General features: G+C 43.0%; 2 long non-coding RNA genes across 15 annotated transcripts in view; one reads left to right on the top strand and one right to left on the bottom strand.

Annotated features, from left to right (window-relative positions):
- LOC102549347 (uncharacterized) overlaps positions 1–20,956 on the top strand; it is a 34,209-nt gene extending 13,253 nt beyond the window's left edge. For 3 of the 12 annotated variants that reach the window (XR_010064069.1, XR_010064073.1, XR_005500628.2), the window contains 2 exons: positions 274–19,339; positions 20,270–20,956. This is a non-coding gene — a long non-coding RNA (uncharacterized LOC102549347). The remainder of the gene's footprint in view (positions 1–273; positions 19,340–20,269) is intronic. The other 9 variants (XR_010064070.1, XR_005500630.2, XR_005500622.2 and 6 more) reach the window with 9 other exon arrangements.
- On the bottom strand, positions 15,175–20,273 carry LOC120100702 (uncharacterized). Of its 3 annotated transcripts, XR_005500634.2 has the most exons (4): positions 19,926–20,273; positions 19,050–19,240; positions 16,111–16,405; positions 15,175–15,887 (listed from the first exon to the last, which is right to left on the bottom strand). It is a non-coding gene; the product is annotated as an uncharacterized LOC120100702 (long non-coding RNA). The 3 variants fall into 3 exon arrangements; XR_005500635.2 differs by lacking the exon at positions 16,111–16,405; XR_010064074.1 differs by lacking the exons at positions 16,111–16,405; positions 19,050–19,240.
- Positions 20,957–26,171: the final 5,215 nt, after the last annotated feature.

The following is a 26,171-nucleotide window of genomic DNA, read 5'->3' as shown; positions in this document are numbered from 1 at the left end:
CCCCCCCCCCCCCCACACACACACACACACGCCATGGATTTCTAATGCATAAAGAATCACAGATAGGGTTGGGGATTTAGCTCAGCGGTAGAGCGCTTGCCTAGTGAGCGCAAGGCCCTGGGTTCGGTCCCCAGCTCCGAAAAAAAGAAAAAAGAAAAAAAAAAAAAAGAATCACAGACAGATCACACTATTTATTTATTTATTTATTTACGCCGAATGGTGGATATAAAAGTGATAATACAGAATACAATGTGATGCTCACCTGCTTTCTAGGGAAAGAGAGCACCAGGCAAAACAAATTTTAATTACAATAATGATGAATGGTCCAATAGAGCTGCAAGATAATGGAAGGAAGATGGGGTACCTGAAGCCAGCTCGTTAAAATCAGAAAAGGTGTCCTCGAGGAAACGTGGGTCCCAGACTTAAGGTAAGTATAAAACTAATGAGTGTGAATATGGCAGAATGAACACAGCGAAGGAGTAAGGAGAGCTAAGGGGTCCAGTTGTCAAATGAGCAGGGAGATGGCATGTGATTACTTGAAGAAGAGGGAGGACCCTCTAGGGAGTAGGGGGCTGCTGACAGAAGACAAAACTGAGGGGTTGAGCGGTCTGAACAGGAGAGGTGAGGACACACCTTCTGGTGGTGGCAGAGGGAGGGGGTCTAGGGGAGATGGCTTATTACTCAGGGTGGGGCAAGGATAGGCAGCAAAAGCATCAGGGGCTGGTCTCGGAGTCCGGTCTGGCGATGCTATAGCAGAAAGGTTAGGGCTGCCTGCTCACAGGATTCGGGTAAAGCCTGAGACAGAGGGGTGGGGGAGGGGAGACAACTGTTCTGATCCAAACTTCCTAACTTTAGAGCATACACATCAGCAACTGATGAGTCGCACTTGAGGTGGAAACCAATATGCCAGTGCCATTTGGTGGAAGAACACATGGGAGAGGATGCCTTACTGACCTGGGAGGAATTTTGAGTGTGACTTTATTTATCGCTGTGTTTTAGTGATTTGTAGTCAGTTTTTTAATAAGACTGGGAAGACCATTTCCTTTTTTTCCTTTTTTTTTTTGTTTTTTGTTTGTTTGTTTGTTTTGTTTTGTTTTTTTTAGACAAAGCTTAGGTGGCCCAGGCTGACCCTGAACTTCTGATCTTCTTGCTTTGCCTCTGGAGAGTTGGGGGTTACAGAAGGGCACCGTCGTGCTTTGCTTAGGAGACCTTGAGAATTAGCTGTGTTGACTTGGAGAGCACACTTTACTTCAGGATGACCCACAGACTCTATTCTCATCCACTGGTTGTGGTAGTTTGTTCAGTTCTTCCATTTTAGGTACCTTTGCCCCAAGCTCAAGCGTTTTTTATTTAGACATCAATAGAATAGGAGCTGACAGCACATCAAATTTACGTGTATTTTATTTCATTTTTATAGATGAATTCTGTATTTACATCCTTCCATTCTTCCCCCCTCAATTTTTCCTGTTTCCCTAACTCCTTTTAAAATTCACAATCTCTTAATTATTATCATTATATATGAATGCATATGTATATATCTATACATGCTACACAAATATAGCAATAATATTATACACACCCACAACCTGTTGAGTTCCTTTAGTGTTCTCATATGTATGTGAGTTTAGGGCTGACTACTTGGCATTCTAATTTTGAGCCTAGACTTTAATGGCTGAGACATCTCTCCAGCCCAGGGCTAGCCACTTAGGGTTAGATAACCCAATTGGTGGCTGGTCCCTGGAAAAGACTGCTTCTCCCTCTCTTAATAGCCATTGGTTACCTGTAGCTCTTCATTGCATGGTGGGGTCCTGTGAGTGATAGCATTTCATGATCCTTGCTAACGATTTGGTCACTGTTTTCTTTTCAAAGAGCGATACTGCCCAAGATGTTTCTGCCCAGAGTGTCAGGGCAAGCGTACATGCTTTACTGTGGATCTATGACACAGATGCATGCCCGCTTTCCAGCAAAAGTCTGCTCACCTGCTGGGCAGGGCTCTCCGTTTTTTTTTTTATTGAGTGGTGAAGACACATAGCATTCCCACTACTTAATCTTGACGCTTTGAACTTTTCAAGCTGTTTTTCCTTCCCCTTTAGTCTGGATAGCCGCTGTGTCCCCACAAGAGGAGGAACAGTCATGGAGAAACACAACTGAACTTTACTGTGGCAAAAAGAAAGGGAAAATAACAATTATGAGGTCTGGACATCGAGCCTGAGGCTGGTGTTAAAAAAAAAAGAATGCTTATGTCTGCATAACTTAACTTGTATCTCTTCAGTAAATCAAACCTGCTATTCCACTTGACTGCATCCAAGTCACTTAGATGTCTGCCAACAAGAACATTAATGAACTCAGTATCTCACGCAGGTTTGTTCATGTAGAGCCCACAATTGCTTAGCCTCCCTTCCAGCTGCTGCCTGGGCTCCATCTGAAGGAGGTGGACAGCTGGACCAGGTCATCACTTAACCCCAGGATGTGGTATGTCCTGGTCTTCAAGTCCTCTGTCTGGTTTTAGGATGGCATGGCTTTGAAAAGTAGTAGTTCTTGTCCTGAAAAACTTCATGAAGCTTTGCTGCGTTCTGCCTTTGACGTAAGTGCCTGTCACATGCTACATAACTGACTATGTTGTACTCTTGCTCTCTGGGGTCTCAGTTTACCTCCATGGATTTATAATTAATGGGATTATTCCAGAACACATTGTTACTCCTTAGATTTCTCCAGATGATACGAGACGATTAAGAGAAATGCTGAAGTTGATATGAACCTAATTTGTCAAAAATGTAACAGAATTATAGAGAGATCAGTCACTCCCAAACCTTTCTGCAGGTGGAGTCTAACGAAGGGAGGTCTATAAAGTTCTAAGTCCCAGGCTGCGTGCCAGACCAATAAAACCACACTTCTGAGGATGGGCTTCAGGCAACAGTAGTATGTTCACTCCACAGGTCATCCCCATGTGGAGACATGTTTGGAAACCACAGATCTGGACAAGGCCGTTGGCAACACGTCTGTGGCTCGTTCTCCCCTGCCCTGCCCTGCGGTTGGTGGCATGTTTTTGGCTTTTTAGCATCTTCCTTATCTCCATCCACAGAGAACTCCGAAGTTGGAAGCCTAAGCAGGAACACTGGACCAGACATGACTGAAAGGTAACAACCATTAAAGGAGCAAAGACCAAAAAGTGTGTCTGAAGCAGATGGCTGCACTTCCCGCTGGGTCGATGCTAATTTTTAAGCATGTTACTAATGACAAAGTTTTTTTTTTTTCCTCTTGCAATTTCAGACACCAAAGACTTTTCAAACAGTTTGTGAACTCTGTTTAATGAGATACAAGTCTCTTTTATGCTGTAAGCTTTAGACTTCCCTTGCTTTGGGACTTGGTTGGGTTAGTGACTGTGAAACAGGAAGTTCTATGAGCACGGAGTGAGGACTGTCCACTTGTCATGTTTAAAGAATCACAATCTGATGCAAACAAAAGAGTAGGTATTGAAAGCCTTACATTTCTGTGTATAGACAATACATTACTTATTTATAGAAATAACTACTTAGCTGTCCAGAAACTGAGGGGAAGGGGGTTTAATTATAGCAACAATGTTTACTCGTAGGTGAATTTACATGTTGGAGCTCAGAGCTCTAACACTGCACAAATAATTGCTTGCTGGCTTGTAAAATTTTAGGACTAGCAGAGGAACTCAGTTATTTTGCCAGCTCTACCTTGGGAGAGACAGATTGAAATAAAATTGCAACTCGAGTTTTTGGATGACTCCAATTATCTAAATAGATGTGGCCTTAATTTAAAGAAGTTTATGAACAAGTTCACTATATATATTTCACTATTTTTAAGCTTTAGTCAACTTAGAAGCAATGGATACTTCGTTCCTGATCTATTGCTTACTTAAAAACTTTCCATGCTAATATGTAAAAGACCTTGTGCTTCATTCGTCTCTGACTGCTAGCACCGACCGAGCAGTAGAAACCAAAGACTCATAGCTATAATCTAATCATTCATAATATCTCTTAGGAAAAAAAATTCCAGAAACAATTCTGGTTGGGAAATGCATTTTTAATATGTATATATATATGTATACTGTACATAATTGTTCTGTATATAACTGTTTGAGGTGTATTACTACAATGGAATGAGTCCCACAGGATACTAGAATTTAGCTTACAGTGTTGGAAGGCCGGAGAGTCCTGACTCCGTGACTAGTTCATCTCATGTTGATTGGCAGGCACCAACAGCTGGACCACATTAGCTGTTACACACGAGCCAGAACAAAAAGGCCAGGCTTACCACCTTAAAACCACCTCGTAGGCCCTCAGTGGAGGGGGCCCGGGAAGATGACTTGATGGTTAGAAGCATTGGCTGCTTTTCCAGAGCACCCACATGACAGCTAACAACCATTTATAGCTCTAGTTCCAGGGGACCTGAAGCCTTCTTCTGGCCTCTGCAAGCAGTGAACACCCCCTTTGCATGGACATACACGAAGGCCAAACACATAAAATAAAATAATAAACCTTCAGGGGCTCTAGAGCACTTCCTTCCCAAGGCATGCTCTGCGGACTTCTTTCTTGGAGATAGTCCAAGGCCTCACCTTTGAAAGGGATGGCTACCTCTAAATATCACCACTGTGAAGACCCAGGGTACACTATATGAACACTCACAGAGACACAAACTCTATTAAGAGTTTCTATTATTAGAAATAAACTTTTATCCAAGATGTGGAAATTACAATGGTCACCATTTTTCGTATAAGAATTTTAGCTCTATCATTACTGAGGAAATTATGAACAGCTGGAGTGTGCTACTAGCGTGTGTAGGACATAGAGTCCAGGGGCCTGTGTCCACATTGCAGTTACTCTAATATCCAGTGGCATTTTATTTGTCTTTTGCTAAAATGCCTTTTTAATGTACACATTTGCATTTTGTCCCAGAGGGCACTTGGGCCAATCCACAGGAAATGTCATCTCCTGTCTGCCAGTTTTAAATTTCATTCCAAGGAAGGGCTGCCATTATAGAGGTAAGCCAATAGCCACTAATCGCCATACACCAGGACTTTGAATTGAGCCTGGGAATTTGTGTGCAAGCGTGAATCTTCCCAGAAATTAACCCAGTGACAAGGTTGCGAGTTAGAGATGGCATTTCCCATCTCGTCCCAGAAGCAGTTATGTCAGGGGAAGCCGAGTTCTGCCTGCTGCCGTTTGTCTTTTGTTTTGTTTTGTCCAACAGTGGACTATCATCTAAGTTAAACGACCTAACCTTTAAGTAAGGTTATATATCTGTTTCCTGCCTCCTGCCCCTTTTGCAGAATGCTGGCTTATTGAAACACAATAACAGGAGACAATTGTCCTGGTTAACTTTGTATTGTCAACTTCATACAACGTACAGAAAGATCAGTTGGTTACGGTTTGAGTCCGATTTACCGTCGTCTGTGCCTGGGTCAGCTCCTGTTAGTTTGGTTTTTTTGTTTTTATTTTTGTTTTCCCTTTTTTTTTTTTTTTTTTTTTTTTGGAGCTGGGGACCGAACCCAGGGCCTTGTGCTTGCTAGGCAAGCGCTCTACCACTAAGCTAAATCCCCAACCCCTGTTTTGTTTTGTTTTGTTTTGTTTTTTTCAAAGAAGGGAAGTTCCCTAAGGTCGGAAGATGACACAGGCAGAAGCAGGAAACTCAGGCAACACCCTCAAGCTGCAAAGCATTGATGCTTCTGTGTCACCAAGTAATGACCTAAAGACAACTGTTTGTCTTGAGCACTGCTCTGTATAGTTGGGTCTTAAGTTATATCAGTAATCAGAAAAAAAGAGATGAAAAATATTTGCTTGCAAGCCAAAGTGACGCGTCTTGCAAACGTTCAAATAATTTCTGCTTGTAACTGCAACTGTGGTTAAGGGGAAGAAAGGAAAGGGGCCGAAGAAGAGTGCGACCAGAACATCAGGACCTGCAGTCTCTTCTAAGCCACAGCCCTCCCTATGTATGTACCCATTCCCTGAATGAACCCCAACTCGCCACTTAAGTATTCCCTGTCTGCTTTTCTTTACAGTTCTGCCTCTGAGTCATCGTGAAAACAAGTGGAGTCCTTTGTCTGGTTTCTTCCCTTCCTTGTGTGTGTGACCGAGTTATTCATTTTCTTTACTATGTAGTATTCTGTTATGTAAACACATGGCCACCTGCTTTAGCCATCCCGTTGGGTGCAACATTTAGGTTAGTCATGAGTCCCTATTCCATATAATGTCGCTGTGGATATTCTGAATGCACCTCCCACCCCCCCCTTCCCAGTGTTTTGAGATAAGGTCTTGCTATGTGGTCCATTCTGACCTTGAACTTCCTGATCAGCCACTCGAGTGCTGGGATTACATTCTCAAACCACAGTGCCTGGCTACCTTCCACCTTTCCCTTCCACCAGCTCTGGGCACTAGTGGGCTCACATCTCTGTTAAAAATAATTCTTTGTATCGATGATAAATGTACAACTATTCTTTTGGTCATTCTAAGATGGTGGATGCCTTCTGGACACACTGATAGAAATTTCCATCCAGAGAATCTGGGAGCTGAGGAGAGGGCTCACTTGATAAAGAGCTCACTACGAGAGCATGAGGACCTGAGTTCAGATCCCCAGCAGGAACCTAAAAGGGGAGGTATGGTGGGATGTGTCAGTAATCCCAGTACTGGAGGAAGAGGGACTTAAGCCAAATCAGTGAGTCAGCTCCTGCCTCAGTGGAAGACCCTTTTAGAAAAAGAAACGAGTGAAGAACAATAACGACATCTAACATGGACCTCTACCCTCCACGGCAAATCAGAGCACACAGCATGGCACCCCAGGCAACATGAAAAGACAATGCTCTGCAGAGTTCCTTTTTGTTTCGGTTTCCCTGCAGTCCAGGTCCAGGGTCATTAAAGACTGACCTCTCACAGGGCTTCATACTCTTCAACATGATTTCTATGCTTATAGAAAAAAAAAGCCAGAATTTGTGTTTTTACCATAGGACTTTTATATACATGTGTGTATATGCATATTTATTTCGTGTATAGGTAAATATGCGAAAACACATGCACGATTACTATAGCACATGTATGGAGCTCAGAGGACAACTTACGAGTCTGCTCTTACCTTGCTTTTAGTCAGGGCATCTCTTGTTTCTGCCACTACTCTGTGTACATGCCCGCAAGCTTCTAGCCAGTCCTGTCCTGCTGTTTCTGCCTGCCATCGTGGCATAAGAGTGTCAGGATTCCAAGGAGTACCACAAAATTCAGCTTTTTGTCTTAGTAAGGGTTTCTATTCCTGCACAAACCATCACGACAAAGAAGCAAGCTGGGAAAGAAAGGGTTTATTCTGTGTACATTTCCACATGACTGTTCATCACCAAAGGAAGTCAGGACAGGAACTCACACAGGGCAGGAACCTGGAGGCAGGAGCTGATGCAGAGGCCATGGAGGGATGCTGCTTACTGGCTTGCTTCACTTGACTTGCTCAGCTTGCTTTCTTGTAGAACCCAAGACTACCAGCTCAGGGATGGCACCATCCACAATGAGCTGGGCCCTCCCCGCCTTGATCACTAGTTGAGAAAATGCCTTTCAGCTGGATCTCAGGAAGGCATTTCCACAACTGAGGCTCCTTTTCTGTCATAACTCCAGCTTGTGTCAAGTTAACACACAGAACCAGCCAGTACAATAGCCCCCTGAATACCCCACCTCCCACTGCCTGTGAGTGTGAATGTCCCTGTTTGTAACCAGCATTCCCACTGTCATTTCTGCCTCATGCCACTGCCCCTCCCTCCCTGAGCTGTGCTGCAGCAAATGACCACACCCACTTCCATACCTTCCTCTCCCCGCCCCGGCTGGCAGACACCCAGGGCCAGAGTGTCCCATGGATTGGACACCCTCTTCGCCTTCCTTTTCCAACCATTTATGAAACTCTTTCTGCCAGCCACGCCTGTTTTGTTCAATTTAAGCTCCATGTTATCTACATATAATTGGCAAATAATAAACACCTAATCTATAAGTATTTTTTAAACCTACATTTTTAAGTAGATATGCGTTATGTTGACACTCGGACAAAGATGCCATCAAAATCGTTTTGAGTTTGCATTGCTGTTAACTTGATGACCAGCCACAGGCAGATTAACTTTTTTAACTTTCATGTTAAGTGGGATGATGTTAAAAAGTTATAGTACCCAAATGATGGCACATGCTTATGACTGTGTACCCCAAGTCACTCTAAAGACTTGACGTCTATTAAGTGATGTGATCTGGAAAATGGTCTTGCCAACTTCATGCTATGACTGTCTTTAACTTACAGGAGAGGTAGGTGCTTTTGTATATCTTGTTTCATAGATGGAGACACGAAGACTCCAAGGTCATATAGCTGGAATTCAAGCACTGTTGTCCAGGACAGCCTGCTGCCTGACACTTACGCAATGTCTTTGTACAGTAATTGTTTCACAGTGCGCCCTGGCAAGAAATAGCATATAACATGAAAAGCAATGATGGCTCACGGTCATGACAACCGCACAGTCAGACCAAGAGGGCTATCCACTCTTAGCCTGATGAGAAACAGGTAACAATATTTCTTACTACCTGGAGTTTAAAGTCTCTGTGTTGTAATAGGTGAAGTGAGCTGAGCGCTTTATGTAGAAGACAGAGTTAGAAATAGAGTCCACATTTCAAACTAAAGTGGAAAGCTAGCAAAACATACTTCCAGTCGATAGAGATCGAGGGAGTGACCCATGATACACAGGAGATAGCAGAATAAATAATGCGTCTCAGAAGGAGCTGGGGAAGTAGCCCAGTGCTTGTGAGGGAAAAAAGCAAAAGCTTGAGAGACATAGTTCCAGCCTCGGATTTAAAAGCAGCTTAAAAAAAAAGTCCACAGACCCATTAATGTGAGGAGTGTATACAGCTGGCACATGATAGGTGCTCAACATATCCTCGGTGACTCTCTGACAATCCTTTAAAAAATGTAATTTGCGTTTCCAGTCAGAAGTGCAAGCACAACGGAAAAAGGAAGCTAATGTCTGAAAATTATAGAGGCTGGGAAGAACAGAGGTACTGATGCAGGGCTGGAGAGAGCAGAAGCCCAAATGGGCGGTATGCAAAGATGAAGGGAAACTCAATTTACATTTCAAAGTCCCCTAAGACTCTGGCAAGTGAGGGTGAAGATGAGGTTAAGGTTTCTCTGACAGTGTGTTAATGAAGCAATTATTCTTTTAGCCCTTTTCCTGCTTTGCGTGCAGCAACAGCTCTGACCCTCTCTGCATGCCGACTGTTGCCTGTCAAACCAGCACACTCCTGGCAGAAAATAGAAATCTGCTCTAGGGAAGGAAAGGAGCACCCCAACATCAAGAGAGTCCTTAGGAGTACCCCAACATCAAGAACTCCCTCAGGGGATAGCTATGAGTTTGACTTTGGGAGTCCCCAAGTGATGGACCCAGCTAGATTTTGGGACATGGGGGCCAGGGGTGGCTTTAGTCAGTGAAATACAACCTTGGGGGTTTCAAATCAGCATAGTCGTGACTATACAACCAGGCAATGGGAGCGAGGGGGGAAGCAAGGAAACTCTCTGATATGACAGATTCCCAAAAGTCTCGGAGGAAACAGTCTCTTAAGGAAGATGGCAACCACTATTAACACATTCAAAGAGCATCCAAAGATTAGACAACTTCTTACGTTTTTGTGTGGTGTGGTGTGATGTGCGTGTGTATTGTGTGTGTGTTGTGTATGTGTGTGTGCTTTTTTTAAATGATGCTATCCTAAAAACAAATAGTCACTTAGAGAACAAGGAAAAAATTAATTAGCTTTTTAGAAACTAAAATTATGCCTGCCAGCAAATACAAAACTTATTTAGATAAAATAGGAGATAGACATAAAAAAAGTAGATTTTTTTTTGGTTTGTTTGTTTTTGTTTTTAAAGATGTGGAAAGGAGGAAAGAAAAGATAAGAAAATTTGAAGACCAATGCAAAAGATTTGATACCCGAGTAATGGGAGTTCCCTAAAAGGGAAAAAGAAAAGGGCTAGGGGGGAGAGAGAACTGGAAAATGTAATTTGAGAAATTATTAGATGAAGGCTCATTAGTTCGAACAGCTAATTAGGGCTGGTGAGATGCTTGGATGCCAGCACAAAGACATGAGTTCAAGACTCATGTGAGGACACACACACATACTCACACATTCACACACACACACACACACAGTCTCTCTCACACACACAGTCACACACACTCTCACACACATAGTCACATACACACAGTCACACACACTCTCTCTCTCACACACACAGTCACACACTCACACACACACAGTCTCTCTCTCACACACACAGTCACACACACTCTCTCTCACACACACACTCACATACACACAGTCACACACACTCTCACACACACAGTCACATACACACAGTCACACACACTCTCTCTCACACACACACTCACATACACACAGTCACACACACTCTCTCTCTCACACACACACACTCACACACATTCACACACTCACACACATTCACACACACACAGTCACACACAGTCTCTTTCTCTCTCTCACACACACACACAGTCTCTCTCTCTCACACACAGTCACACACACTCTCTCACACACACTCACATACACACAGTCACACACACACTCTCACACACACACATTCACACACACTCACACACATATTCACACACACGCACACATTCACACGCACAGTCACACACAGTCTCTCTCTCTCTCTCTCTCTCACACACACACACACACACACACACACACACACACACACACAGAGCTTGCCATGATGGCTGTTTGTAATCCCAATGCTGGGGAGGCAGAGACCACCGGATTCATTGGAGCTTGCTGGCCAGCCAGCCTAGCCGATCCAGAGTCCCAAGGCACTGAGTGAAATCCTCTGTCTCCAAAAAAAAAGAAAAGTGAATATAGTGGGAGTATGAGGTTGTCTTCTGACCTCCACATGCATGTACACATATGTACCTCCACACACACACATGTGCACCTATACACACAGCAACACTCACAGGCGGATGTGCACACACCAAAGGAACAGCTAATTAAGTAAAGAAACCAAGGGAAGCCAAGTACAGACCAAGGACAAGTGTGTGTCACAGATCCTGTTTAATATAAACCCATGAACCTCAGTTTCAATAAAAAAATTATGTAGGAAGGAAATAAAGTCATAGCGTGTTACTCAGCACAGGACGAGAGCACTTAAGTAATGTACGGGTGGAATAATGACCTAAGCCATTGTCACAGAGCCAAGCGGGGAGATGCAGCGTATGAATCTGAGGCAGAGCAGGAAGTACATAACAACCAGATCCTGATTTTCTTTATTGGGAAATCAACAGATAATGTCTGAAGTGGAAAAGTTGAGAATTTACAATATGAATTAGAACTAAGAAGAAATACAGAGTCTGCAGCCAGACAGAGTTAAAGATGGTTGCCTGCAGGTGTGCTTTGGTGGAGCCCGGAGGGAGAGAGGAAATTGATATTTGGAACAAGGTTGTGAAAGCTGTTTGACTCTCTATATTTATATATAAACTTTTAATTTGTTATTACGTGTGGGATGTGAGAGTGGGCGCATGTATGGAGGTCACGGGAACTTTCCCTCTCTTGGGGAATTAGTTCTCTCCTTCCACCCTGGGCTCCAGAGATTGGGCTCAGGGATTTTGGCTTTCATAGCCAATGCCTTTCTTCACATGCAGAACTGTCTCACCAGACCCATTTGACTATTTGTAAACTCTATAAATTTAGGAAAAATAAGCTACATGTTAGTTAGAAGGCGTTATCAGAAACAACTAAAAATAATCACAGAGCAGAGCACAGAGGAAACTCATGACTCAAGATATTCTGCCTAAAATTTATTCTATGGTTTATCTATTGACTCAACAATTTAATTTTTAGCAAATTTTTCCACCACTAATTATGACTGTTGTTGTTAGTGTTGTTGCTGTTGTCCACTATGCAGCCCTCCCTTGCTGCTCCGGAACTCACAGAGGTTTGCCTGCTTGGCTTCCCAAAGGATTAAAGGTGTGTGGCACTTCTTTACCCTCCTCCCCCTTTTCCAGTTAAAAAAAGAGGAAACAGGTGTGTAAGGAGCACTTGCATAGGCTTTGTTAGATCGAAGTTTTTAGTCCATAGACCTCAAATTCTGAAAAGAGGTTAAGCTTTCATAGGGAAATTATGAACTAAAAACACAGCTGTGCTCCTGTTTTGATTCCAAAGAAAGATTCAATAAAAACAATTGCAAACTTGTTATTAGGTAAACTTCAGACTAGAAAAAGTGTAGATTGAATGATGTAGCATTGTTGAATACCATGATAAAGGCAATGATCACACACATACGCGCGCACGCGCGCGCACACACACACACACACACACACACACACACACACCACTTCTGGTAGAGAATATCCTTTTGTTCAGGCGTGCGTGATGAAAGGCTACTGAGGCTGAACTTTTCACACAGTTTCTGTTAGCCATAAACAGTATGCCTTACCTTCTAGTTAATGTATAGCAAGCTTGGCGCTCACTCAAATACAATTTCCCAGATCCTAGATATGGGCACGAGGCACCAGTCAAAGCTGCCCTCTTTGCCCATTGACCTTACAACTAATCTGAAACAGGCATCTTTACCACAGCGAATCCTGAGTTTACACACAGCCTTTAAAGTATGTCCCTTAGTTTTGCTAGCTCTGAAATGAGAATAACCATTCTGGTTCACCTTTTATGGATTTTCCAAAACAGTAGTTACAATGCCCATCTACAACTGCCAATAAATAAGTGAAATATTTGGTGGCTACTTATCACAATAAACAAAGAAAATGTGAATTTGAGTTTTATATCAAGGTGTGGACTGAGCTGTTTCAACTTTTCAGAGTGACTGCATGAGCAGATATAATATAGCAAAGGAGAATGAACCATCTAATTCATACATTATATAATAAGTACATACATATCCAAATTTTATTTACTAAAGTCTACCTCCTAACTCCTTGTCAAGGACAAAATATGTAATTTTTTTGGTATTATGCTAATTCAAGAGTTTACTTACGGTCACTGAACTGTCTACATTCAGCTCGTACCAAAGTAAATGGATACAGGACATTTTTTGCCCGTGCCATAAGCAACAACTTGACAGGCCCCATAAAGTTTTTGGTTACACATATTGAGTAACTACATTTTGAATTACAAGGATGACAGACCCCATGGCCATTAAAAGTTACAACACCCCCACCCCATTAGATATTGCAGTCATATCTAGCGTGTTCATTTCTGCCTCCACAATGGGTAACTAAGGAAACAATGACATCATTGCCCAGCGGGGTTCAGTAACTTCTCCGCTTAGGCCTCTGGTTTGGGAAGCCTACAATTTTTGCTAGCTCCCACCTCTGCCACTGGAAGAAACCCATACAACTTTTCTTATTTCTGAGATACTGGTTAGGAAAATTATATTCTATCATAAATACAAAATCATATTTATAATAACTTAAATAATATACTGTACTGTTTCAGAAAAACATGTTCTAAGGTGTACTATTTCTGAGAAGTCCTGGGCATTTGCAGTGGGAGAGTTTTTTGAGGTACAGTGACGAAACCAACTGTGTGAGTCCAGGTCCCCAATAATAATCCCACCGAGCTATGGCTTGTGGACCCTTGGCCTCTTGACAGCATTCAACAATAGAGTACTTTACTCTGTTTTGTTTTGTTTTCTTTAAGTGCTGGCCCTCTTTGTGCTTTGAATTGTCCCTCAAAGGTTCATGTTTGAAAGACTTGGTCCTCAGCTTGTGCGTTACTTTGATGGCTGTGAAGTTTTCAGGGGGGTGGAGCCTTGAGGATTGGGATTAGGGGACTAGGGGTGGGCCTTTGAAGGTAATCCCATCCCTGGTCCCATCTAGATGGCCCTAGAACTCTGCTTCCTGTTGTGATATGACCTCATGCTTGCGCTCTAGCACAACAGCCTAAACGTCTATGGCCACTACATTCTCCCCACCGTGGTGGACTGAAATCCTCTGACTCTATGAGCAAAAATAAACCATTCCTCCAGTAAATTGCTCCTGTGAGGTATTTGGTCACAGTGGTGAGAAAAATCACTTGTGCATTTTCCCCAAAAGTAGAGCCCATGATAAAACGTGTGAGTGTGTGTGTGTGTGTGTGTGTGTGTGTGTGTGTGTGTGTGTGTGTGTGTGTTGGCGGGGGTGGGGGTGAGGGGTAATTTGGGCAAAGATTCCAAGGAGCTTCACTTAGCATTTAGAGTGCCAAAGGTGAGTTCAAAGTTATGTTTTGGAGGCGTCCACAATTACAGGTGATTCCTGAAGAGAGTTGCGTGCCTTAGAACTGTCTGTGAGGGGGTCAAAGGGGAGCGAGCATCTCATGGGTCTTACCCCTCACATCTCTGGGACAGATTTACAAGCATCACCTGCTCAGTTCCAGCTTCCGCATGACGGCTGGTGGATTCCTGAAGACTCCTACTCCAAGGGTACAGAGACTAAGGGCAGAAGTACCTGAGTGAGCAGGTACGCAGCCTCCTCAGTCTCCTTGCAGCAGTGAATGGAGCTTACACTGAGCCAACAATAGAAGAAAAACCACTCCACTTCCCTCACAAAGCTCTGGAGTAACTGGATGGGGGATTGGTGCTCACCTACTACAAGTCTCCCTCACTGTGATTGTCAAACTTTTTCTCTCACAGGACTAAGCACCTTCTCTGTCCATCGATTGTCGTTCTCTTTCTATATCTGCCAAATTGCTGGGTATTGCTACCTGGAAGTCTCTGTCCTGGCAGTTTTACGTGGTGGGTTCTAAAATTTTCACTCAAATATTATCCACCCAAAGATGCCTTCTTGGAACATGCAAAAAAAAAAAAACTTTATTAGTTACACAGTCTCTTTTCATTTTGCGTTATATTACGTGTCTGCGCGGCACTCGCTCTTCTCAGGTATTTTTCCTGGCCTACTGACTATTGAACTTCAGTGAAACTCCATGAGGACAAAGACCCTATCTGAGTGGGTGCAGTGTTAGTTCCTAGTGGGTCCTACTGGGCCAATTACCCACTGAGTGAGTAGAAAGTGAGAATTAAAAAAAAAACATATAAAATAAACAGGAGTTTAAAGAGAATTCTTATTGAGGAGAGATACAAGAAGGAAGAGAAGTTTTGATTCGTGTCTAACGATTCACTTTTAAAACAGGCAAGGACCAGGTCTGGACTTCATCATTTACTATCTGTGCAGTTTTAGACAAATCGCTGAGCTGCCGTTCACTTGTTGGGTTGATTGGTTGGTCCTTGTGATGCTGGGGATCAAACCCAAGGACCTCACACATCTGCACATGCTAGGCGGGTGCTGTGCCACAGGGCACCCTACATCCCCTGTCCTAGCATTTTAAACTTTCAGATGAATATAATGCTTATCTCCCTGAGCCGCTGTGAGGAGATATATTACATTATGTAATGATGCAGAGGAAACGCTGAGCATGGCGTCTGCCCCATGGTCAATGCTAGGTACATCCCAATGACTGTCATCACCAGCATCAGCATCATCTTCTGCATCAGCATCATCTCCTTCATCATCGTTGTCACCATCGCCGCGCTCAGTCTTACTTCTCCATTTACTGAAATAGCACACCAGAACTGTCAAGAAGATGCTGGTTTTGTTTCATAGCGTGTCTTCCTCATCTCTACCTCAGCCTTAAACCTCCATCTGATTTCATTTCTTCACCGTCTTTCACCATACCGGTTAGGAACACATCATGGTCATTGCCCATTTTATCTGTTACTTTTCTATTGGTGTGATAAAACACCATATCAAGGCTAGTTGGGGAAGAGTTTACTTGGGCTTATGGCTACAGAGGTTTGGAGTCCATGATGGTAGAGTAAGGCATGGTGGCAAGATCCGAAGCCAGGGGTCAGATGTTCAACTGCAGGCATGAAACAGAGAAAGAGTGGACTCAGAATGGCCTGAGTCTTTGAACTCTCAAGCCTGTCTCCTATAACATAATTCCTTCAACCAGGCTACACTCCTACGTCTTCCCAAACAGTGACACCAACTAGGAACCAATGCTTAAATATCAGACCCCACATTCCCATTCAAACCACCACCAAGTTCATGAAATGGACCCTACCGCCCACTGCCGATCTTACCATAAGCCTAGACTTGACCACTCGTTGGCTTACAGTCACGTTCTCTTTATGGTTTTGTATCACCTCATCATCCATATTTCTGCCTTATACTTTATATTTCAATCTTTACACTCTATAGTTTAGTCTGGACCAAATGTTTATTGTCTCCACAATGAATCAGCTGAAGAACCTGGGTCATCACTTTGAGTGTCTCTCATGTAGCTTTGTTTGTAAGCCAGTCCATCATGGTCCTCTGTCTTCTGCATTCTTTGAACACTGGATCCAGACATTTGACCAAACTCAGGTTAGAAATTTTCTGTAAGAGTTCAGATGGGTGTGTTGCCTCTCTTTTGAAATGTCACCATTGTCTAGCTCAGTGGTTCTCAACCTTACTAACCCTGTCCCCCCCCCCCCAACCATCAAATTATTTTTGTTGCTGTTTCACAACTATATTTTGCTACTATTATGAATCAAAATGTAAATAGGCAACGCCAGTGGAGGGGTCACGACCCCCAGGTTGAGAACCACTGGTCTAGCTGCTTTAATTTGTAGGGCTGAAAAGAATAGTGAAATGAAGAAATGCTTCTGCCATTTCATTTATTAGTTGGGACAATTTTCAACAGATGCTTCTTTTCATCCATTGTTGGTGAGTCAATAATATGCAAGAAGGGTAAGATAAATGCTTGGCTTTTCCTCAACTTAAAAGTTTTTCCAATGAATTACTCCTAAAGTAGACAGTTTTTAAAAAATATATTATAGACAATTGTGTAAACATGTGATAGGACTCAGCCCGCTGAAATCCTTATCCTCACTGAAATTCAAACTGTTCTGCAGAGCCTTGTGGGGTTGCTCCCTGGGTCCTTCTAGACACAATGTTGGGGACCTTTGTTCATCCTGTCTAATATGACAACACACTCCTTTCTAAATAGCTCTTGTCCCAGACCTAGACTCAAACATCCCTTCTTCCTAGAAACTCTGGCTTATTTCTGCAGTAAATGATGTTTGAAGACTATGCTTTGCGAAACTGGCCTTTGCTTCTGGGCTTTATAGAAAAGCATGAAATATAATAGTATTAAAATAAATTGTATAATATATAATAAAGTAAAATATATGCTTAAAGGTAAAATAACTCTTGGGTTTACCCTCCCATGTTTGATTCAACCTCCTGGCTGTAGGGCTTTTATTTAGCCCCCTTTATATTCTTGTACTTGTTGAGTCTTGGTTCTCAAAGACTCATGGGATGAGTGAATGAGAATATTCTGCAGCAGTTCACTTATTTTACCTCAGGTCTGCAAGTTATAGCCTCAAAGCAAAAATTCTAATATTTACCACCCAAAATTACTACTACAAGCCGTGGAAAGCATTTTTGCATATCTTCTATTTATACTTGCCTGCCAAAAAGATTCACTAATTTTTATGTGTGTGTTTGTCTGCATGTGTGTAAGTACACTGTGTGTGTGTGTGTGTGTGTGTGTGTGTGTGTGTGTGTGTGTGTGTGTGCATGCTTGTGCAGTGCCTGAGGATGCCAGAAGAGGGTTTTGGATTCCCTGGAACTGAAGTTAGGAATGGTTCTGATTGCCACATGGATGCTGGGAACCCAAGTCCCTCCCATGAGCAGCAGAGCTATTAATGACAGAGCCATCTCTCTAGCCCCCTACTCCTCCATTTTTATTCTATAATACTGCATAGCCTATAGTCATCACTTCTTAATCGTCAGTCTTAGTTCCACATGTAATTCTGTGTTTGGTGTGCACAACCTCCTGTAGCTCAGTGTTTGTTAGGTTAATGATATAAAAAATTGCATTTCTTTGTCTCTGTGCATACAGGCACATGCGTGCAGCAGTGCACATGTGGAGGTCAAGAGACAATCTCTATGAGTTATCTTCCTTCTTCCACCTTGTGGGTCCTGGGTATTGAACTCAACTTGTCAGGTTCGGCAACAAGAACTCGCCAAACCATCTCATTGACCCTGGGTTATTTTTGTTGTCCTATTCTGTAGTAGATTCCTAAAGAAATACTCAGAGGGATGACATTCTCAGAGTTCTCACATATTGCTAATAGTTTACACACACTTTTTGTAACTGAAGATATGTTTTACTAGATGCAAATCTTGAATATGTTCCTTGTGTAACATCTTAAATATGTGTTACTTATGTAAATCTTAAATATGCCATCCGGTTTCCCTTTGCTATAAAACATTGCTGTCAAAATGTCTGATTGTGATCTAATTTTCTGTCCCTTTTGGGCTAGATGCCCAGAGAATTTTTTTTCTTTTTCTAATTAGACTGTTAAAAGCTGGGTGTGGTCGTGCATATGCATAATCCCAGTACTGGGGAATCTGAGGCAGGAGGATTATGAACTATAGCTTGGGTTGCATTATGAGACCCTGTCTCAAAAGTGAAACTTAAAAAAGTAAGGTTCAAGATAAAACTTCTAGCGTTTTACTTTAGGAAATTCTTTAAATTACATTTTTTCAGTGTTTGTTTTGTTGCCCCCTTTGTTTTTCTTCAAGGGCTTGTGTTGTCCAGATTTGGGATCATTTTAATTGTTTTGTTCATTAGTTTTTCGTAGTTCATATTTTATGTTTTTCTCCTCCTCCAACTCCTTCCAGATTCTCCTCACCTGTCTCTGTCTCTCTGTCTCTGTCTCTGTCTCTCTCTGTCTGTCTCTCTCTCTGTCTCTCTGTCTCTCTCTCTGTCTCTCTCTCTGTCTCTCTCTCTGTCTCTCTCTCTGTCTCTCTCTCTCTGTCTCTGTCTCTGTCTCTCTCTCTCTCTGTCTCTCTCTCTGTCTCTCTCTGTCTCAAACAAAGAAAGAAAGAAGGAAAAGCCCCCAAACAACCAACCATGAAGTTCATGTGTGTTGGCCAGGGGCCTGCCAAGAGTCTGGTTAATAGACCGTTTGATTCTTCCCTGGAAAAAGACTGCTTTCCCCTCCCCAGCAGGTAGCAATCGCATAAATACCTTTTGAGTTACAGGTGGGACTCTGCCCACCTCCCATTCTCTGTGCTGGATTTTGTCCATTTTGAACCCGTGTAGCTCTAGTGAGTGCCATCAGTCTCTGTGAGCTCATATACACATCAGTCCTGTTGGAGACATCCCTCCCTTGGGCTCTTACAATCTTTCTGTGTCCTCTTCCACAGGGTTCCATGAACCTTGAGCAGGGGAAGAGGTTTGATGAAGACACCCCATAAGGACTGCGTACTCCAAAGTCGCTCACTGTGTGTGTTGTCCAGCTTCTCTACTTGGTTTTGGTATTTATCACTTAAAACCTTTTTAAGGCTTAAAAATATTATGTGTTTTCTTTTCCTTTTTTCTTTTTTTTTTTCTTTCTTTCTTTTCTTTTTTTTTAAAGAAACCAGTGCTGGGCTGGAGAAATGGCTCAGTGGTCAAGAGTACTGGCTGCTCTTCTAGTGACCTAAGTTCAATTCCCAGCACTCACAAGGTGGCTCACAACTGTCTGTAACTCCAGTTCCAAGGGATCTGACACTCATACACAGACATACATGCAGGAAAAATGCCAATGCACATAAAAGAAAAATAAAACATAAAAAAAAAACCATTTTGCTTGCTTGCTGGCTTGTTTTATTATAAATCTCATACTGGTCTCGAACCATATAGAGCAAGTTTGACTGGAACTCGTAAACTTCCTGCCTTATCCTCCAAAGCTCCTAGACTGTGCCACCGTGCTCAACTTCCGGTTTCTTTTATCTTAACTTCTCACTTTCTCTTTCTGATAGTTTATTCTTAGGCTCTTTCTCATTTGCCCTTCATTTCTAAAATGACTTTTCCTTTTATTTCATTTTCTTTCCTGGGTTTCATTATTGAACTTGTACTTACGATATTCTCTTAAGCAATCTTTTTTTTGGTATCTTCTAGATCTTTCTGATGTAGTCAGTTATGGCTTGGGCGTCTTTCTGGACAGTCTGCCATTGACTGTGGGGATGTTACTCTGTTCCTGTCCAGTTGTTGCAAGAGCACGGAGTTTGACATCAGGCTTTTCCCATTGCTTACTTTGATGTGAGATCCACTTCCTTCTCTTTGAGAAGGCCCAATCAGTGTAGACTTCCGACTTCCGGGAGTTGCCTTCTGTCCTCACCGTGCTAATAACGTGATGCGATACGGTTTTGACTCCTGCTTTTGCCTCCTTCTCTGATTTCATCTGGACCCTCTCTCTTTTCCAGCTCTCTGTTGTCGGCATCTTTCTCGTGTTCCGTTCGTGTTCGGCCATCTCGCTACAGGGTCAGGTGATGGTCTTCGAGTGGGACCTGTGTGGACCATGTTTGCTTGTCTGGTCTCAGACTCTAAATCTTGGCTGACCCCGTAGACCAGGCATCATCCATCATCGCTATAGAGAAAATCCTGTGGGCTTCAGTTTCATCACACTTGCTTACAGTGAATATCCCTGGACAATTTTGAGATCTGTCACCTGTTGTCCTATCTGGGGGATGACTATGGCTTCCCTCAGCCTTGCCCTACTCACAGGCACCAAGACCAGACACATCTATGTCCCTGGTGGTTGCCCACACCACTTGTTTTCGGGAGAGTCTATCACCACGTTTGGTCATAAATACAATTAGTGGCTCTAGGGTTGGGCTTCTGTTTTCTGCTTCCTGGAGGGAATTTGCTTTTGATCAGCACTGCTGTACTACTGTGTCATTCTCATGTAGTCATTTTAGGCAAAGTGGCCAAATCTTTCCATGCATTAATTGCCTGATATTTTGATTGAAATGAAAAGCTGTATGTGTTAACAGGATCATATTTTACTTTTCTGATAGTGAAACAAATGTTTTTTCCTGTTTTTCTGATAGTTCACATTTGCATGTCTTTTTCTTGGGCCTCTATTAAAAATGGCACCACAGGGTGAAGTATATTGTCTTTACGGCCTCTTACTCAAAGCTTTTCGGGTAATTAGATCACATAAATATGTGTGTCAGAGAGCTGATTGAGATCTTTATAAATCATGATGCTAAATGCACATGGTTCATGCTAACGCATTAGTATTGTAGCAAGTTCAGTTTGGGACTTTATACTTAAGTGTTAATGAATAGATACCCACTGGTTAAAGAAAAATAGCTTCTCCCATTTATGATTAAACAGTCTAGGGATTCCTGAGAAATGGTACTGAAACCTTTGCTAGTCAGTCTCTTTCAACTTCCAAACAGTAGAATGAATGAGGGCTCTAACGATTGCACTGAAACAATACCCACCCAGACAAATGTTAAAACGAATTCCAGATCCTCTCAATGGGAAGTGGAGTTTTACAAAACCAAATCATACATCTAATATTTCTATGATTTTAAAAAGCATTTACAGTTTATTTTTGTTTGAAGTTCCTATATGAGATACTTTATTCTACACCAAAGCCTAAAATGACTTCTTAAAAATTGCAATGCTATTGTTAATAAATAGCAAGATAGACATATAGATACATGATAGGACAAGCAAATTGTCAGTGGAAGATCAGATAATGGGTATAGAGATTTTTCTATATTCTTTGTTTAATTTGATGTATGCTTGAACATGCTTGGAAAGCAATATCGGGGAAAAAAACGCTATTGTAAACTTTAAATAACCATGAAAGAGAAACAGACATCATTCCATTCTAGAAGTTTCTTGTTTAAAATCAAACGGGCCTTGTAAGACATGGAAGAATTACATCTTCAAAGTTTCTTTTTGTGTGTCTACGTACATTTTAATCATTCTCACAAAACGAGAGTTCCTCAAAAACAGGTTGTATCTGTTCGTTCTTTACGGATGTCCTCCATCCAAAATAGCTCCAGGAAGGAGGTTTCCTTGATACAGGCTTAAAATAAAAACCCAATTTAAAAGACTCTGGCTGACTGAGCCGGGTGCCAGAAGACACTGGAGTAGACGCGCTTCCTCCCCACATGCACTTGCACTCCACACAGCTTTGGTTTTTAGCTTGCATAGGAGAGAAGGCGGCTTTGGTTTCTGCACAGAAGATTTTGGAGAGAGGACATCATCCTACTTGTCCCTTAAAAGGGGCATGGACTCTCGTGGTTAGAGTAAAGGCCAACAACTAGTGCGTTGCGCCAGGACCGTTCTGTGGCTTAAGGGATGAGGCACCCAGGAAGTAAAGGAAAAAACTACACTTCCAGCTCTTCAGAGATGTTTGACCATGGTGGCAACTTGGGGGATGTCCCAAATTAGCTTGTTTGATATTGTTTTCAGAAGGAGGGCTTTCTGCAGATATCATAAAGAGGTTCAGTCAACGATATTCATGAGTGATCACCAGGACATCCAGGTGGAGTAGTATTCAGAGGAACACCACGCTGCCGCCATGCCATGACTGACAGGCAGTCTACCACTGTAGTGGTTTGAAAGAAAATGGCTCCCATAATCCCATAGGGAGGGGCACTATTAGGAGGTGGGACCTTGGAGTGGGCGTGGCTTTGTTGAAGGAATTGCGTAACTAGGGGGTGGGATTTAAGGTCTCAAAAGCTCTAGCCAGTTCTCTTTCTGCTGCCTGTGGATCAAGATGTGCAACTCTCAACTCCTCCAGCAGTACCATGTCTGCCTGCATGTTGCCATGTTTCTTGCCATGACAAAAATGGACTAAACCTCTGAACTATCAGCCAGCCCCAATGAAATGTTTTTCTTTATTCAAGGCACAGTGGTCATGGTGTCTCTTCACAGCAATAGGACACTGACTGAGGTGTACCCATGGCTCCTGTGGTTAGTTGCTCATCAGAACACATCAGATATTGTTCGAGGAACTCCACTGTTTGGGGAGATTCGCTCCTGACATAGAAGTTCATCATTGAGTGATTGTTCTAGAAAAAGTGCAGGAAATGGATGGGTTGGGGAGGGGGAGAGAGCTCTAGGTCTCAGCCTCAGTTTAGTGTCTTCTAGAGCCCACATGAGCATCCCAGAGGGTGGACTGATCATATAGAATGGGCCCCACCTTGATGCAAGTGAGGAAATGGATCTCCTGTTCCTCATTTGTCATTGGCTGAGCGTCAACTCCCTCCCCAATCTCTAAGAATAAGAATAGCCTTCTGTCTTAGTTAGGGTTTACTGCTGTGAAAGTCACTATGACCAAGACAAATCTTATAAAGGACAACATTTTATTTTATTTTTCTTGGATATTTTATGTATTTACATTTCAAATGTTATCCCTTCCCCCCACACCCTGCTTCTATGAGGATGCTCCCCCTCCCATTCACCCACTCCCACCTCAACACCCTGGCTTCCCCTACCCTGAGGAAATGAACCTTCATAGCACTAAGGGCTTCTCCTATTGATGCCTGACAATGCCATCCTTTGCTACATATGCGGCTGGAGTCATGGGTCCTTCCACGTGTACTCATTGGTTGATGGTTTAGTCCCTGGAACCTCTGGTGGGGTCTGGTTGGTTGATACTGTTGTTCTTTCTATGGGGTTGCAAACCCCTTCAGCTCCTTCAGTCTTTTCTCTAACTCCTCCATTGGGGTCCCCTTGTTCAGTCCAATGGTTTTAGCTGCAAGCATCCTCATCAGTAGGGTTGGGGCTGGCTTACAGGTTAGAGATTCAGTCCATTATCATCAAGGCGGAAACATGGCAGCATCCAGGCAGGCATGGTGCAGGAAGAGCCGAGAGTTCTACATCATCTGAAGGCTGCTAGCAGAATACTGACTTCCAGGCACCCACGGTGACACACCTACTCCAATAAGAACACACCTCCTAATAGTGCCACCCCTGGGCCAAGCATATTAAAACCATCACACCTTCTAATTAATTAGGCTCCCAAAGCAACTATGTGCGTGTGATACAAAAGGGCAGGGCATCGAAAGCATGTGCCAGTGCTATATTATCTTTGGGGGGATGGGTTTCAGAGTTACTGAAACGAATATATACATAAACATGACCCTTATCTTATAGCCACTGGGTTGTGAGATGAGACCCAGCAGCCAAATATTACTGAAGCCTCGAGCACATAGACAAGTCAAAATGGTCCTAAAATAAGGCCAAAAATGGGTTATTTTCCTTTCAGGAACTACATCTGATTTGTAAATTATCTATTTAATATTTACAGACTTTATACTCATGATTAGAAATGTGGTTTATTGCTTTGTTTTTCACAGATGTGTTACAGTGGTAAAGAGGTAGCGACTGCATGAGAAGGGGATTTGATTCCGAGTCAGAGCACGGGGAATTCAGTCCTATCTCTGCCACTTCTGTGGTTTCACCCAAGTCTTTAAACATCTCTGGTCTAGATAAGAGGCAAATTCACATTCACCTCAACCTGACTGACTTTTAGTGTGCTGCATCTATGGTACAGCAGGGACCCTAAGAGAGTCTTCAAACACGCACATCACTTTATTAAAAAGTGTCTTTGAGGAAAGTAACTCAGTACTTCTGTGCCTGGAGGAGCAAGGAGAAAAGAAGCGAGTTGTAAAGCATATGCAGTCACTCAGGCTTGATAGTGTAGCAGCCATCTTTTACCAAACATGAGTGAAGGCTCCTCATATGTCTCTCTCAAGGCACCTTGCAATTTCATGCTCAGTGTGCACGTTATTAACAGGACTTTACTTTGTTTTAGCTTAGCCCATTCACCATCACATACCCTGAGCAGGATAGACCGTCCAGCAACTCTTTGTTGGATAAACACAGGCTTCAAATTGAATGAAGGGATGTAGTTGGGCTTAGTAGACACTGGTCAAAACGTGGCAAGTCTTGGATAATGGACAGAAATGTAAAACTTCGCTAAAGCAGTTGAAGAGTATGAAAAGGGGATTTGATTCCAAGTCAGAGCATGGGGAATTCAGCCCTGTCTCTACCACTTCTCTGGTTTCACCCAAGTCTTTAAACATCTCTGGATGCTGCAAGACGTATTACTGCCACCTGCTAAAGCAACTGTTTCTGTGGGTCACAGATCTAGGCACGGCTGAGCCAGGGCCCAGGTTCAGATCCCATGGGCAACAGAGAAAGTGATGGCCAAGGAAGATCCTCTGAAGCTTTGGGTCTTCTAGGCCCATGAAGACTGTTGACAAACATCTGCACCAACAACGATAGATGCAGTCCTCAGCCCCTGGAAGCGGCCTTCTTCATAAACAATGCGTATGTTTTCCAAGACAGACAGGAGGTATCCTTCTTGCTCCCATCTCTTTTTCCGAGTGTTGGAAGGATCTTCTGCATAGGTCAGGTCCAATTGCACGTGCCTATCTTCTGATTAGATCAAAGCAAGCTGATTAGGGGCTTTTTGTATCTGCTAAATCCCTTCGCCTTGACATTATTCTACTGGGTAGCGGCAAAGCAAGGCTCCGTTCACTGTTGAAAGGTGAAGATTTCCCAGAGGCTTGGACACCAGGGAATCGCAGGAGCCGGCAGACCAGTCAGTCAGCCCAGGTGTTGTCAGGTGTGAGCGTCAGCAGGAGCTGAGAAGTCAAAATCTGACTTCTGGCTTTGACAGTTGCTGATGTGAGAGAGCATACCTCTCACAGAGGAAAAAACAAAGGACAAAAGATAGAGTTTAGGGGGAAGAAATGTTTATTATTAACTTTTTTTATTTTACTTCTGGGGACCTAACTCTGGGCTTTTCACATGCTAAGCAGGTACTCTATCATTAAGTTGCAGGTCCAGCTCTTGGGTGTTTGTTTTGTTTGTTTTGTTGTTTTTTGAAATAGAATCTTTCTGCTTGTCCAGGATCGCTATGATCTGGTCTCCTCCTTCCTCCTGAGTTCTGGGATCACAAGGGCCTGTCACTAAGTCAAGGAAGATGTTTACTGCTTAGGCAAGGGGAAAACCTAGAGAGGTTGAGACCAATCATGCAATGTAGGAGAAAACTGAAGAATGACCGGAGAAGGCAGCTCAAGAGCCCAGTGAGTCACAGAGGCAAACGAGGCAGGGACAGAGTATGCTGGGAGAGCTCACTAATTGGATTGAGTGGTGACCTCAGAGAAAGATCTTTGGAGCACTGATGATATCAGACTAGAGGTCTTAAGGAGTCAACTGGGCAAAGTGCACAGAGGTCTCTGGGGCCTCAGTCAAGAGGCAGAGCAGCCAAACATCTCCCTACTTCCTCAACACAATGAGCTTCCCCAGGCTCCTGTCAGACCAGTTCTACACAAAGCCTTTGGTGAC

The sequence above is a fragment of the Rattus norvegicus genome, chromosome 2, assembly GCF_036323735.1.
Source record: "Rattus norvegicus strain BN/NHsdMcwi chromosome 2, GRCr8, whole genome shotgun sequence".
Taxonomy (NCBI): domain Eukaryota; kingdom Metazoa; phylum Chordata; class Mammalia; order Rodentia; family Muridae; genus Rattus; species Rattus norvegicus.
This window is presented reverse-complemented; position numbering and strand designations above follow the sequence as displayed.